This window comes from Salarias fasciatus, chromosome 5, assembly GCF_902148845.1.
Source record: "Salarias fasciatus chromosome 5, fSalaFa1.1, whole genome shotgun sequence".
Taxonomy (NCBI): Eukaryota; Metazoa; Chordata; class Actinopteri; order Blenniiformes; family Blenniidae; genus Salarias; species Salarias fasciatus.
Window position 1 is genome coordinate 35,158,011 of NC_043749.1, and position 15,419 is coordinate 35,173,429.

The 15,419-nt window shown below is 54.3% G+C and overlaps 1 protein-coding gene across 1 annotated transcript in view; it reads right to left on the minus strand.

Annotated features, from left to right (window-relative positions):
* The window catches only part of plxnb1b (plexin b1b), a 58,347-nt gene that overhangs the window by 27,372 nt on the left and 15,556 nt on the right, over nt 1–15,419 (minus strand). The window contains exon 2 of the mRNA XM_030092792.1: nt 5,174–5,245. The gene's annotated coding sequence lies outside the window, so the exon portion shown is untranslated. The remainder of the gene's footprint in view (nt 1–5,173; nt 5,246–15,419) is intronic.

Below are 15,419 nucleotides of genomic sequence, written 5' to 3' on the forward strand. Positions count from 1 at the left end.
CACACGGACAACACACAGGTTACACCAGGACACCAGACAGGCTACAACCGGACAACAGACAGGCTACAACCGGACACCAGACAGGCTACAACCGGACACCAGACAGGCTACAACCGGACACCTGACAGGCTACAACCGGACACCTGACAGGCTACAACCGGACACCAGACAGGCTACAACCGGACACCTGACAGGCTACAACCGGACACCAGACAGGCTACAACCGGACACCAGACAGGCTACAACCGGACACCAGACAGGCTACAACCGGACACCAGACAGGCTACAACCGGACACCAGACAGGCTACAACCGGACACCAGACAGGCTACAACCAGACACCTGACAGGCTACAACCGGACACCTGACAGGCTACAACCGGACACCTGACAGGCTACAACCGGACACCTGACAGGCTACAACCGGACATCAGACAGGTTACAACCAGACACCAGACAGGTTACAATCGGAAACCACATAGGCTACAACCGGACAACAGACAGGCTACAACTGGACAACAGACAGGCTACAACCGAACACCAGACAGGCTACAACCGGACAACAGACAGGCTACAACCGGACATCAGACAGGCTACAACCAGACACCTGACAGGTTACACCAGGACACCAGACAGGCTACAACCGGACATCAGACAGGCTACAACCAGACACCAGACAGGCTACAACCGGACACCAGACAGGCTACAACCGGACACCAGACAGGCTACAACCGGACACCAGACAGGCTACAACCGGACACCAGACAGGCTACAACCGGACACCAGACAGGCTACAACCGGACAACAGACAGGCTACAACCGGACAACAGACAGGCTACAACCAGACACCAGACAGGCTACAACCGGACAACAGACAGGCTACAACCGGACAACAGACAGGCTACAACCAGACACCAGACAGGCTACAACCGGACACCAGACAGGCTAAAACCAGACACCAGACAGGCTACAACCGGACACCAGACAGGCTACAACCGGACACCAGACAGGCTACAACCGGAAATCAGACAGGCTACAACCGGACACCAGACAGGCTACAACCGGACAACAGACAGGCTACAACCGGACAACAGACAGACTACAACCAGACAACAGACAGGCTACAACCGGACAACAGACAGGCTACAACCGGACACCTGACAGGCTACAACCGGACACCTGACAGACTACAACCGGACAACAGACAGACTACAACCAGACAACAGACAGGCTACAACTGGACGACAGACAGACTACAACCGGACAACAGACAGACTACAACCGGACAACAGACAGGCTACAACCGGACACCAGAACTAAAAACAAAAGTAAGGACTAAAATGCCACACAGGTGAGGCTTTGAGCCAAACAGAAGTCACAGGTTTCTGTTGTGCCCTCTGCGGCGGCCGGGCTGCTGAGTGCTGCCGTCCGACCAGACAATGTGCTGCTGAGCCTGAAGTGACTCCGAACATGCATGACATGTGCTTAAAAGGAAACCTACAGGAACTGGACAAGAACTAATGCTGAGGTGATCAAAATCCTCTCTGCAGATGTGTCTGAGCAGCGTGCAGAGTCAGGTCAGTGTGTGTGTGTGTGTGTGTGTGTGTGTGTGTGTCCAGTCTGAGTTACACTCCACCTGTCCATGGCTTCCTGTCAGGCAGCTGTGGCTGTTTGTTCAGGACGCTCCACGCACGTCATTTCTGCCCCCTCACATGTAATTGCCCCACTGACACGCCCCTTCATCACACTGTTGATCATTGTGTGTGCGCAGCTTCTATCAGCAGCTGGAATAATGCTTCAGTTGTGCTTACAGTGGTAGCAACAAGCTAACAAGAGAATGAGATGGTTAATGCAGAGAAATAAAATGTTCTTAATTTCTTCAGTATGTCCAATCAGTGGCTGCAGTGCTGTGGCCCCGCCCCTGCATGGCCCCGCCCCTGCTATCACTGCCTCTGAGTGGACAGAGATGGGAAAAGACTCAGCACTGCAACACCCGGACTGTGACCTGGATGGAAGCTTCAGCTGAGAGCAGAGCAGATTTATGAAGCTTTGATTCAACAGTTGAACAGAAACGCTGCTCGAGTCCTTTTAGGGAACAAACATCGACCACATGACAACATGACGGGAGCAACCAGACACCAGGCCTCTGGAAGTCTGCTCCACTGGACCACGATGTCCGCTGGGCTGTGTGTGTGTGTGTGTGTGTGTGTGTGTGTGTGTGTGTGTGTGTGTGTGTGTGGTGAGGGCAGCCACGCTCATGTTATCACAGACTGGGTGAACGCAGGAGGAAGACAGGCTGGTTTCCACTGTCTGCTCACTTCCACCAGCCCCAGGCCTGCTGCCTCCGCCGCACCGCCACCCGGAGCGCCGACCAGGAGGAAACTGCAGACCCCAGACGCTCAGACCTCTCTGAGTTCAGGACGGACGTGGCAGATCTCTGTCAGAGAGGGCGTTCCAGCAGAAACCTCGTCCCCTGCTGTGCTCTCTGAGCTCCACTCAGCTGATCTGGGCGACATGCGGCCGAAGCCTGAGTGCAGTGGAGCGCAGAAGTGGGTCTCTGCTCCGAGGCATGCATGGTGTCACTCAGCCGAGCACGAGGGACGCGACGGCGAGCCAAGAGTGGCCGGTTTTAACGAGAGCTCCATCTGAAGAGCGGCGGCTCGACGGCAGCCACCATCGGCGGGCTGACACACACGCTGACAGTCAGTCGTTACCCCGAGTCCACCTCACAGCCAGGAAACACCGCAACACACAGACGGCAGCCCGTCTTTCACTCAGATCATCCGCCGCTGTCAGAGAAGCTTCAGCCAGCTGAGATAAACAGGCTGATTCCAGCTTCCAGAAATATCCGTGAGCTGCCTCGAAACAACACTGAACTCTCACATGCCCTCATTCTGCACCATCGATTATCAGGCGGTCAGCAGTCATCCCAACACAAACAGGGCTGCCGCTGATTTAGAAAGGCTGAAAGGATCAGAAGTGATGCCAGTAATAATAAACACACCATCAGAGCTGAACAGAGAACTGCTGAAATGGCTCGGAATGATGAAGACGCAGTACAATATGGAGACTTTAGATCACAGCATGTGGTCTGAGGTGGTCTAGACTCCAGAGGCTACACTGGGACCAGAAACCTGCAGGCTGGAGTCTCACAGTGCACAGGTTGTGCCTGGGCATGACCCTTGACCCTCATCAGCTGCACCATCAGTCGGGCCGGCCATGTTCCAGGGAGAGAGTGTGTGAGGGGGTGAGTACCGGAGCCTCAGAGGGACATGCAGAGAGCGTGGACTGAAGGAAAGGCTCATATTTAGACTCCCGTGCAGCGTCCACATCATGGCTGTGGCATCCCAGAACAAAAACAGGCTATTCTTAGACTGGGTGGGAGGGAAAGCAGGCGGGCAGACGGAGGGCCGTCGCTCTGGGGGGGCTGGGGGTCTAGGGGGGGTCTGGACACATGGGCACACATGAAGACAAACACATGGGAGCCCTGATGTCAGGCCGTGGGAGGCTTTCCTCCAAGATCAGACCTCAGAGCTGAAGTGAGAGGGGAGGGGCAGAGAGGTGGTGTGTGTGTGTGCGTGTGTGTGTGTGTGTGTGTGGCGATTCTTCTCTCTGAGCACTGGAGATCACGCCCTCCACTCACACTGCAGGTTTAGGGTTTTATTGTTCTTCATTTGTTAAAGCAGCTGGTTTACTGAACAGAAGTCCCGTCCTTCAGACCTCAGGCTCATCAACTAACCTCTGCTGTTCATCTTCTGCTATGAATAAAGTAGCACATCCTCCCATCCCAGCTCACAGGACTGTTTCTTGATAGGAACTTGAAGTAAAATGTGTTTTATCACTTATTAATATGTAAGGTTGAACAGGAAATGTTACATTAACCCTTGAAGACAAGAAGGCGAAAATATATTAAAACTTTTACAAACACTGAAGTGAAACCTGTGAAGAAGGAAAGCATGAACACACACTATTTACCTGTGGAAACACACACACACACACCACACACACACAGAGGGGGTGGTGCTGCCTCCTGCAGGGCCGGCAGACCTGCTGGGTATAGAGAGTCCTTTCAGGGCCAATCAGGCCGGGGAAGCGGCGGTGTGGCGGCGCTGCTGCTGCTGCTCCTCTCAGTGTGCTGGAAGTAAAAAAACACCGCCGGACACAAAGAGCCTCTTTGTGGCGCCGTGCGGTGAACGCTGCTTTTCCATAGTGTTAAAGAGCAGGGTGTGTGTTGCTGCTGCAGCCAGATTCATTGCACAACATGCAGAGGTAAGAATGAGGCTGTAAAAGTGTGTGAGGACACACGCACACACACACACACACACACACACACACACACACACACACACAGGCTCTGAGACGCTGTTCTTCACCCAGCTCTGTGAAATGACTGGGATTCCTGTTGGAGGTGAGCAGCAGGACACTGGACCTGCAGCCGCAGCGCCTCCGGGCCAGAAGAAGAAACCTCAGCGAGGACGAAGCTCCGTGTTTCTGAATCACATGGTCTAACTGCAGGGCGCGGCGCCGAGGCGGCCGCGGCCGGCCGTCCTTGATGGACGTGCTGCTGGGACGCCGTGTCCAACACACTCAGCATGCTGTGGTCTGTTTGCAGGAAGACGGACGGGTTTGGAACCAGCAGTCCTGATGGTGACTGGCCCCGGTGCACGGGTTTCAAGCTTCAGCGGGAAGCAGAGTGTCGCACACCTCAACCTGACCAACGGAGGTCTGAACCCCGGGCCGGCCTTCACCACGTCAAACCGCTGTTGATTCACAGCCCGGCCCCCAGCGCCCCTCAGCTCCTCGCCATAAACCCTGCAGCGTCTCCAGACAGCTCCCCACATTCACTGTGAAGGTCAAGTGTGTGTGTGCTACAAAGGACACCCGTCCTCAGACCTGTCCTCAGCATCTGTCTTCACCAGCAGGACAGAAGACAGCTGGAGCGTCTTCACCTGCTCCGCCTCAGGTCTCTGCAGACCGTCCCGGCCGGTCCACAGCACGGAGCTGCTCTGGTGAAGTGGAGCGACCCGCAGGACCCAGTTCCTCTCAGTCTCAGCCGTGCCATTCATCACCATGCAGCAGGGTTCAAAGGTCAGGAGGCACCCACAGCTCATTACAGCAGGACCGTCCCTCACACCCAGACCGGGGCCAGTGTTCGATTCCAACACAAACACTCACCTGATCCACTGAGGCCGGTCTCTGAGCCGCACGCTGGACCAGCGGAGGGGGGTCCTGGATGGGGGGGCGGATCTAAACCGGGAGACAGGGAGACAGTTGAGCATGAGAGGAGAGGACAGTCACGCCAGGAAGCAGTCCATCACTCCGAGCAGCCAAGGAGAAGACAGAGGACAGCACTCTGAACACATGAAGACACAGCGACACACCTGGAATACTGATTCCACACACACACACACACACGCACACACACACACACACACAAGAAACGAGCCGCCTGCCCTCAACCCAATGACACACTCCAACCGAAGAGCCGGCGGCCATGCAGCGCTCACTAATAAGATCAAATAATGAGAAAACACTCCGGCCGCTACAAGAGACGACGTGCCGCGAACCCAGCAGAGCCTCTCCCCTCTGCAGGAGAGGGGGCTTCTGTGTGTGTTTCTGTGTGTTTGTGTGTGTGTGCGCGCCCCTCACACATCCATATTCATGCAGTGAGAGTCCCAGCGGTTCCCAGTGCGACCAGCGCTAACGAAGCCCCGGGGAGGGCGCCGCGGCCGGTCGGAGTGTGACGGGGAGAGGCTGGAGACGAGACGGGTCAGGACGTTGATTTATGACTCACTCCAACCGTTGTGCTGCAATCAAACCGCATCAGTGGACGCACTGGGCCGGCCGGCCCTCCCCCCGGAGGGGGCAGAGCCGGCTGGGAAACGGCGTCCGGCCGGGTTTGTTGATACTGTGCGAGCAATCGGAGGAGAGGACAGCCATATTAACACACAATGGAAACCCCCCAGCCCCCCCAGCCCCCCAGGGCCCGGCAGGCTGTGAGAATCTGAGACGAGCAGCTAACGAGCAGACGGCCGGCCGGGAGCAGCCGGGATCTGAGAGCAGGGATACATCCCCTCCCACACCGTGACTCCTCAGTCTGTTTTACACAGCAGCAGCTTGAGAAGAAGCCCTGCTGGTCAGCAGAAGAAACCGTTCTGCCGTTATCATGTCCGGTTCTGGACGCTAACACGGCTGCATGGACGGAGCACAGGAGCTGCTGCTGTCCCTCCACTCAGCTGTAAAGAAGACGGAGTCCTCCGGGCTGAGGACGAGGCAGCAGCCGTCCTCAGAGTCAGAGGTCGCCGGGATCCGTCAGGGTTCAGGGTGAGGCCGAGACACTGCCGGCCCCCCACAGTCCAGGAGCTAAAGCCGTCCAGAGGTCTGATCAGCTGACGGGCCGACGTCCAGGTTCTGGTGAAGGTCACACAGTCAGCCAGGTGTGGTCGCACACCTGCACTTATCCATGTCGACAACCACACATTGACATAACCACCAGCTGCGCTGCGCCTGAAGGTGACCACACCCTGAGCCCGCCACCCGGCAATCTGTCTGCTGAGACACACACACACACACACACACACAGTCAGGGGGAGGAGTTAAATCCACTTGTTTCAGGATAAATGGACCCAACTCAAACTCAACTGTTTCAGCTTCATTTTCACAACATGTGGTGCAGCAAGACAGGGAGGAAACACACAGTTTTCACATTTGAACATCATGATGAGGCTCCGGCAACACATACTACTATGACACACTCTTCACAAAGTGAAAAAAAAAGCGTAATATGTCCCCTTTAAACCAGTCTCCAGACTGTCAGCACGCTGCTCCCAGCTCCCGTTTCCTGTTTCAGCTGGAGTTGTTCCGATTCCGACAACAGTATCGGAAATTGCGCCGATACTGCCGAAAATGTTGGCATCGGTATCGGCAAGTCCTGGAGTCCAGACACCGATCTGATACCCCGTCATTAATTAAATGTAATTTATTTATTGGTGTGCTCCCTTAGCTCCGTTAGCTCCGTTAGCTCCCTTAGCTCCGTTAGCTCCGTTAGCTCCGTTAGCTCCGTTAGCACTGACACTTCTTCTTCTGTAATGTTTTACGGCAGCCTGCATCCCGTTGGCTGCACTACCGCCACCTGCTGGTCGGTAGCTCTGACAGTTCTGTGCTGCAGCTGCTGCTCTTGAGAGGAAGAAGAACGGATCACATGACAGACGCACAGCGCCGTTAAAGAAGCCTATATTTTTTGCTCTTTGGATTTTTATTTTTTTAATATAACTTCATAGGTTGGTTTTGGACTGTAACATTTTGGAAAGTAATCTTTTAAGTTGCTGTTGAATTATTTTTTTGCTGTTCTATTTAAATGCCCTGTTCATTTTACTATGTTATATTTGCACCGTAATTAAAAAAATATTTCTAGAGTTGTTTTTCAAGTTACTGTTGCACTGCTGTTATTTATACTGTTTTATCTAAATGACTTCATTTTACAATATTGTGTCTGCACTTCAATTTAAAAATGCAACAACATATATTTCTAGATTTATTTAAGTTGTTGTTGCACTACTGTTTTATAGTGTTCTATTTAAATTCCCTTTAATTTAAAAATATTGCGGCTGCACTTTAAGTTATTGAAAATAATTATTCCGAGATTGATTTAGTTCAACTGTATTTGCACTGCTGTTTTTTATACTGTTCTATTTAAAAATAAATGGCTTGAATTTGCTGTATTGATTCATGTTTTAGAGGGTTTAACCTGAGCCAGGCCTCACCACCGTGATGATCATGTGACAGTCCTGCAGGCGAGGCATGGGATTATTTTATTATATACTGGTATCGGATCGGTACTCGGTATCGGCCGATACCCACAGTAAAAGTATCGGAATCGGTATCGGGAGGCAAAAAAAGGTATCGGAACATCTCTAGTTTCAGCTCCATCAGTTTGAGCGCTGTGGAGTTAAAACTTGCGCCTGCAGCACCGTTCACACCAGAAAACACCAGAGGACCACACAACGTGGATTTGGCTTCACCAGCAAGCTGTAAAGGAGTCAGGACGTTGTCTTTTGTTTATGGGGTTTATGTATTTAGTTTACAGTATAGGAATTCTTCCAAACATTGTTCGTGTTCAAAATAAATTCATAGATCCGTTATCTATCATCCATTTTGCTTTTTCACTTGAGAGAAGTTTTCAACATTTTCAAGTAAAAACAGAAAACTCAGTGTGTGTTTACGAGACCAGGATGATCCGGCCGGATGTTTTCCTCCAGAGTGTCACGACTCCTCGTCCAGATCCTCCTGGTCCTGGTTTCAACTCAGAAACCATGTTGGTTTAGTGTTTTCTCTTGAAACGTTGTCATGTGGATGGGGCCTGAGTCTCTGCTGATGGCTGAAGCTCTCACTGCATGCACGTTAAAATAAATCCTCCCAGCTGCTTCCCTTCATGTTTCATTCACTAAACTGAGCAGCAGCAGCAGTAACAGCAGCAGCAGCAGTAACAGCAGCAGTAACAGTAACAGCAGCAGCAGTAACAGTAACAGCAGCAGCAGCAGTAACAGCAGCAGCAGCAGCAGCAGCAGCAGCAGCAGCAGTAACAGCAGCAGCAGGTCTGAGTCCTGAGCAGCTCATCTTTCATCAAAGCTTAATAGTGAGGTGGTTTAAGAGAGAAACAGAGAGACAGGAGCCCATGTATCACCCCCCCACACACACACACAGACAACAAACACACACACACACACACACACACACACACACACACACACACACACACAGTGTTTGTGTGTAAATTACTTTGAAGGGGGGAGGCTCTGAAATGGGATGTGGAGTGGCCTGCTCCCCCGAGGGATTGAGTGTGTGTGTGTGTGTGTGTGTGTGTGTGTTTGTGTGTGTGTGTGTGTGTGTGTGTGTGTGTGTGTGTGTGTTCCTCTCCCTGAGGATGAACGCAGCTTATTGATCAGCCTCATGTGTGTTTAACTGTACCTCTGTCATCTGGCCTCTGTCCCTAATCTGCCCGTTGTCTCCACCAATCTACCCCCCCACCCCCCGTCTTCATCCCAGCATGTGTCCCCTGCATGCGTGCATGTACGTGCACGCTCGCTCTCCTGTCCAGGTCTGCACAGCCTCTCTCCACCTGTCCATCACACAGCGTCAGGATAGCGCCGCACAGCATGTAGCTCAGTGCTTTAACGCTGCCTGATAGACACACACACACGCGCACGTGCACGCGCACGCACACACGCACACGCACACACACACACCCCTGATCAGACCCATGGTGGCGTAGCACCAAGCTCCGCCTCTCATTTCCATATATTCAAACAGCAACAAGCCACGAAGGCCTCGGTCCGGCTCAGCACACACACACTCCATGCGGGGCCCTGGTCTGATTCTCCCTCTCCCCTCTCCCACGGGGGTTGAACAAATTTGCATTCACAAACGTGGACAGTGGAGCTTACAGATTAGAGTGGAAGCTCTGTCCCACCGGAGAGAGCAGCAGCTGATTAAAGCTCCTGCACTTTAAATCTTCTTTTAGCTTTTTCCTTTCAAAACCATGGGCGTGGGGGCGGGGATGACCCACTTTTTCACCTTTCCGCTGCACCTCCGCCGGCGCGGGCCTCAGTCCTGCCTGGACAGGCAGATGTTCCAGAGGTGCAGCTGCTGAGAGTCACCGACAAACAGCCGACTGGGCGGGTCCAGGAGGACGAACAGAGGGGACTGAAAACTAAAACCAGGAGACACAATCACCGGGACGAGTCAGAGGCCCGACTGTCGCCCTCATGTGAAGTTCATCGTAGTTCAGGAGAGAGGAGTCCAGACAGGAGGAGGAGGAGGAGGAGGAGGAGGAGGAGGAAGGACAGGTCTAAATGACTTGATGTGATTAGATTGTTGTGCTTGCTGGGAGCGTTCCGGCTGCTTCAGTCTAAGAAAGTCACCTTGTCCTGCCGAGGGGACAGATAAGAGCTCGGTTGTGTCTGGCATTACGTCACGCCGCCGGTTCCTGGACGTGCTGACGGAGACGGGTGAGGAAGAAAGAAGGACCTGGACCAGCCTCAGACCACCCAGCAAAACGCCTCCCAGACTGACCTGGGGCATTTAATCCGTCTCTTCTTCAGGCATCCAGGACATAAAACATGGCGGACATTCTGTGTTTGGTGGAGGTTGTTCTATTTTCATAAATAAAATCAAACAGCAGTCGTTACTACCACCAGAAGCCTGTCTGTGGTTAAAAGGAACTAGTTATAAGAACAGTCAGTCTGGGACGAGACAGCAGCGTCCTTCTGCTGAGAGCGTCTGGAGAGCAACCAGGAGACCGAGGCGGTGTCTCCGTTCTGCAGAGGACGCTGAAACTATGTCCATCCAAGAGGAAAAAACTACAGATCTCATCCTGCTACAGCTGCTCTGCTGAGATGGAGCGGTGAGGGAGCCGTGATGGAGCTGTGGTGGAGCTGTGAGGGAGCTGTGATGGAGCTGTGGTGGAGCGGTGAGGGAGCTGTGGTGGAGCTGTGAGGGAGCTGTGGTGGAGCTGTGAGGGAGCTGTGATGGAGCTGTGGTGGAGCGGTGAGGGAGCTGTGGTGGAGCTGTGATGGAGCTGTGGTGGAGCTGTGATGGAGCTGTGAGGGAGCTGTGAGGGAGCTGTGGTGGAGCTGTGGTGGAGCTGTGATGGAGCTGTGAGGGAGCTGTGAGGGAGCTGTGAGGGAGCTGTGGTGGAGCGGTGAGGGAGCTGTGGTGGAGCTGTGAGGGAGCTGTGGTGGAGCTGTGGTGGAGCTGTGATGGAGCTGTGAGGGAGCTGTGAGGGAGCTGTGGTGGAGCTGTGGTGGAGCTGTGATGGAGCTGTGAGGGAGCTGTGGTGGAGCGGTGAGGGAGCCGTGAGGGAGCGGTGAGGGAGCTGTGATGGAGCTGTGACGGAGCTGTGAGGGAGCTGTGAGGGAGCTGTGGTGGAGCTGTGAGGGAGCTGTGAGGGAGCTGTGAGGGAGCTGTGGTGGAGCTGTGAGGGAGCTGTGAGGGAGCTGTGAGGGAGCTGTGATGGAGCTGTGATGGAGCTGTGATGGAGCTGTGAGGGAGCTGTGAGGGAGCTGTGGTGGAGCTGTGAGGGAGCTGTGAGGGAGCTGTGAGGGAGCTGTGGTGGAGCTGTGAGGGAGCTGTGAGGGAGCTGTGGTGGAGCTGTGAGGGAGCTGTGAGGGAGCTGTGAGGGAGCTGTGGTGGAGCTGTGAGGGAGCTGTGAGGGAGCTGTGATGGAGCTGTGATGGAGCTGTGACGGAGCTGTGATGGAGCTGTGATGGAGCTGTGACGGAGCTGTGAGGGAGCTGTGAGGGAGCTGTGGTGGAGCTGTGAGGGAGCTGTGAGGGAGCTGTGAGGGAGCTGTGGTGGAGCTGTGAGGGAGCTGTGAGGGAGCTGTGAGGGAGCTGTGATGGAGCTGTGAGGGAGCTGTGAGGGAGCTGTGAGGGAGCTGTGAGGGAGCTGTGAGGGAGCTGTGATGGAGCTGTGATGGAGCTGTGAGGGAGCTGTGAGGGAGCTGTGAGGGAGCTGTGAGGGAGCTGTGAGGGAGCTGTGAGGGAGCTGTGAGGGAGCTGTGATGGAGCTGTGATGGAGCTGTGAGGGAGCTGTGAGGGAGCTGTGGTGGAGCTGTGAGGGAGCTGTGAGGGAGCTGTGATGGAGCTGTGAGGGAGCTGTGATGGAGCTGTGATGGAGCTGTGATGGAGCTGTGAGGGAGCTGTGAGGGAGCTGTGGTGGAGCTGTGAGGGAGCTGTGAGGGAGCTGTGAGGGAGCTGTGGTGGAGCTGTGAGGGAGCTGTGAGGGAGCTGTGGTGGAGCTGTGAGGGAGCTGTGAGGGAGCTGTGAGGGAGCTGTGGTGGAGCTGTGAGGGAGCTGTGAGGGAGCTGTGATGGAGCTGTGATGGAGCTGTGACGGAGCTGTGATGGAGCTGTGATGGAGCTGTGACGGAGCTGTGAGGGAGCTGTGAGGGAGCTGTGATGGAGCTGTGGTGGAGCTGTGATGGAGCTGTGATGGAGCTGTGATGGAGCTGTGATGGAGCTGTGACGGAGCTGTGAGGGAGCTGTGAGGGAGCTGTGGTGGAGCTGTGAGGGAGCTGTGAGGGAGCTGTGAGGGAGCTGTGGTGGAGCTGTGAGGGAGCTGTGAGGGAGCTGTGATGGAGCTGTGATGGAGCTGTGAGGGAGCTGTGAGGGAGCTGTGGTGGAGCTGTGAGGGAGCTGTGAGGGAGCTGTGATGGAGCTGTGATGGAGCTGTGATGGAGCTGTGACGGAGCTGTGAGGGAGCTGTGGTGGAGCGGTGATGGAGCTTCATGGTTCCTCAGTGAAGCCATTGCGAGCTTGTGCTCTACACTGTCCTCCAGAGTGAGAATTTAAAGAAGGTTAAAGGGAACAAACTACACGGTGAAGATTTTCAGATTCGCTTCTTCTTCTTTAAACTCAGGTTTGATTGCTGCCTTGCTCCGGGGGTTTGTGCTCCACCTCCCAGCTTCTGCGGTCCTGTTGTGACGTGGAGCCTCAGAATTAACCCTCATTTAAAAACTCACTGACTCTGTTGATCCTCTGCTAAACACACCGCTATTGAACTCCCCATCTGCCGGTCCCGCTCGCCCGCTGCCCTCTGACCCCGCCTCTGAGGCGAAACGGCCGCCGCAGTGCTGATGAGCAGTCACATTCTCTGAAGGAATCTGCTGCAGCTGCAGCTCCCTGCTTGTTTATTTCACGAGGAGGGCGGATCGGGTCACGATGCCTTGCTTAAGACGGCGGCAGCTCAGCGCTCCTGCGGGGAGCTGGGCTAATCTGAGCAGACTGGACGGGATCGCTGCAGACTCTGATCAGGATCCTCATCTCACTTAAGATGTCTGATACGGTTAAAGGCACACTAAGTCCTGCCCATCCCGTCTTAGCACAGATCAGCGGGACGAGGAGCTGCTGCCCGGGAGCCAACGCTGGAGCCAGGAGAGAACATGCAAACCCCAGACAGGAAGGCTGAGCAGTGAAGGCACCATGGAAACGTCCCTCATGTCTGACAGCAGACCTCAGAAAGACGAAGGGGCTTCAAGAACCAAGAGCTCAGTCAGGTCTGGAAGAGGCACAGCTCAAAACAGACGTCTCAGCGTTTTCACTGAAGGCATCTTCTAAAAACACAACACGGCTTATTTCTTCAAAAAATAATAATCATCATAATAAATCCTCTCAGACTTCACTAAAATGTCCATATTCAATCATCTGGACGGGTCCAACCTGAGTACGACCACACTGAGCACAAGCCTCGCTCTCCCAATGGAGAACATGACTTCAATGGTTTGATCATTCTGTTTCTCTGAAGACTTTAAACTCACACTTCTGCCTTCAGACCCAGATGCACAGTGTCCACACAGCCCTGTGAGACGAGCCCAGCATCACTACTGTCCTGTAAAGAAGACGATTCTGCCCAAAGGCTTCTGATCACAAGTGGATCAACACACAGGAGAACAGATGGACAAGAAATACTTTAAAAAATGGCTTCTAGGGGTTTTAAGAGCTAAGCTCTGCTTTAAGGCCAGAAAATTGTTTTTTTTGTTAATTGTCTCCCATGTCGGTCAAAGCTATGTGGTCCAGACGGGATGAAGACGGGACTGGCTGGACGTACGGTCATGTTTTTACCCCTGAGACAGGAGGCTTCCTGTTCACTCTTCATCTCTTCCTGCCTGAAAGGCTCAAGTTGAGGCTTGCAGCTGAAACTCAGCGATGAAGCTCCAGAGGAAGATTCACCGAGCGCCGAGAACCCTGGGAACTGTCTTATCTTCACTCCTTCAACGCCGCCTTCTGTCTCTGGGAGCAACAAGAAGCTCAGACAAACCCAAACAAACTAAAGGTGGGAGGAGGGGGGGGCAGACCTTAATGTGTACCCTGGTCCAGACTGGACTTTAACCCAGTCTAGCTGCATAACTTCCCTCACTCTCAGTTATCTATTAGAACAAACAGGCCAGCGCTGACGCCACGGCTTTAAACCTCTGGCGCTGCCTGAGCGGCTGGGAGCTTCGCCGCAGTGTTTCTACCTGACAGTCAGGAGAAAATAAAACCCCGGCTCCCAGAACGAACCCGCCTGGACCCAGCTGACGGTCTGAGGAAGAAGAAGAAGGAGGGAGAGCGTCTGGATGAGCTGAGGCTGAGCGGCAGGACGTCAGGCAGCCTGCAGAGCTGCTGGGAGTCACACTGCCGCTTCCTAAAGGGCCTCGGCCCGTCTGTGCATGTGACCTTTCAGAAGGTGAAAAGGACCTCGCACATGAAGCAAGCCCTTTATTAACGTCACATTCTTTAAACCGGCCCGGTGTTACGGAGAGCAAACGCTCAGCAGCGCTCAGATAAATGCAGGCTGCAGCACACACTGTCTGCAGTGTGAGCAACTTAATGACTGAGCTGAGGGTGTGTGAACACACTGACTGGAGGGGAATGCTGTTAGCACGCCACCGCCGCACTGAAGTGACGATCCTCCTGAGGAGCCATGGATTCATGGTCAGGAAGCTCAGAAACACGCCGCGAGTCCTGATCAGCAGCCTCCGCCAGAAATAATGAGAAACTCCAGCGCAACGGGAAAAACATTTCCTCCAGCTCTCAGCGACAGATTTCAGTTCTGATTCACCAACTTTCATCATGACGGACCTGGAGAAGAGACCCTGAATGAACCCACATGCTGGTGGGGAACTTCCTGTATCGCCATCCCTCCATAGATCCTATCAAAAGCCAACACACACAGCTTATCAGGAAACATCTACAACCGCAGCCGGTGGAGCTGATGGAGGTGTGTGTGTCCTCTGAGGGACGGAGAGCATCCAGGTGGCTCTGCATTCCCCCAGAAGCCTCACCTCTGGAGCTGTGCAGCTGCTGGACGGCTAGAAAAACCTCCACCAGAGCCTCCACCAGAGCCTCCACCAGACCTCCAGCCAGACCTCCAGCCAGACCTCCACCAGAACCTCCACCAGAGCCTCCACCAGAACCTCCAGCCAGACCTCCAGCCAGACCTCCAGCCAGACCTCCAGCCAGACCTCCACCAGACCTCCAGCCAGACCTCCAGCCAGACCTCCACCAGAGCCTCCACCAGAGCCTCCACCAGACCTCCACCAGAGCCTCCACCAGACCTCCACCAGACCTCCATCAGAACCTCCAGCCAGACCTCCAGCAAGAGCCTCCACCAGACCTCCACCAGACCTCCATCAGAACCTCCAGCCAGACCTCCAGCCAGACTTCCACCAGACCTCCACCAGACCTCCATCAGACCTCCACCAGACCTCCATCAGACCTCCACCAGACCTCCAGCAAGAGCCTCCACCAGACCTCCACCAGACCTCCATCAGAACCTCCAGCCAGACCTCCAGCCAGACTTCCACCAGACCTCCACCAGACCTCCACCAGACCTCCACCAGACCTCCACCAGACCTCCACCAGACCTCCACCAGACCTCCAGCG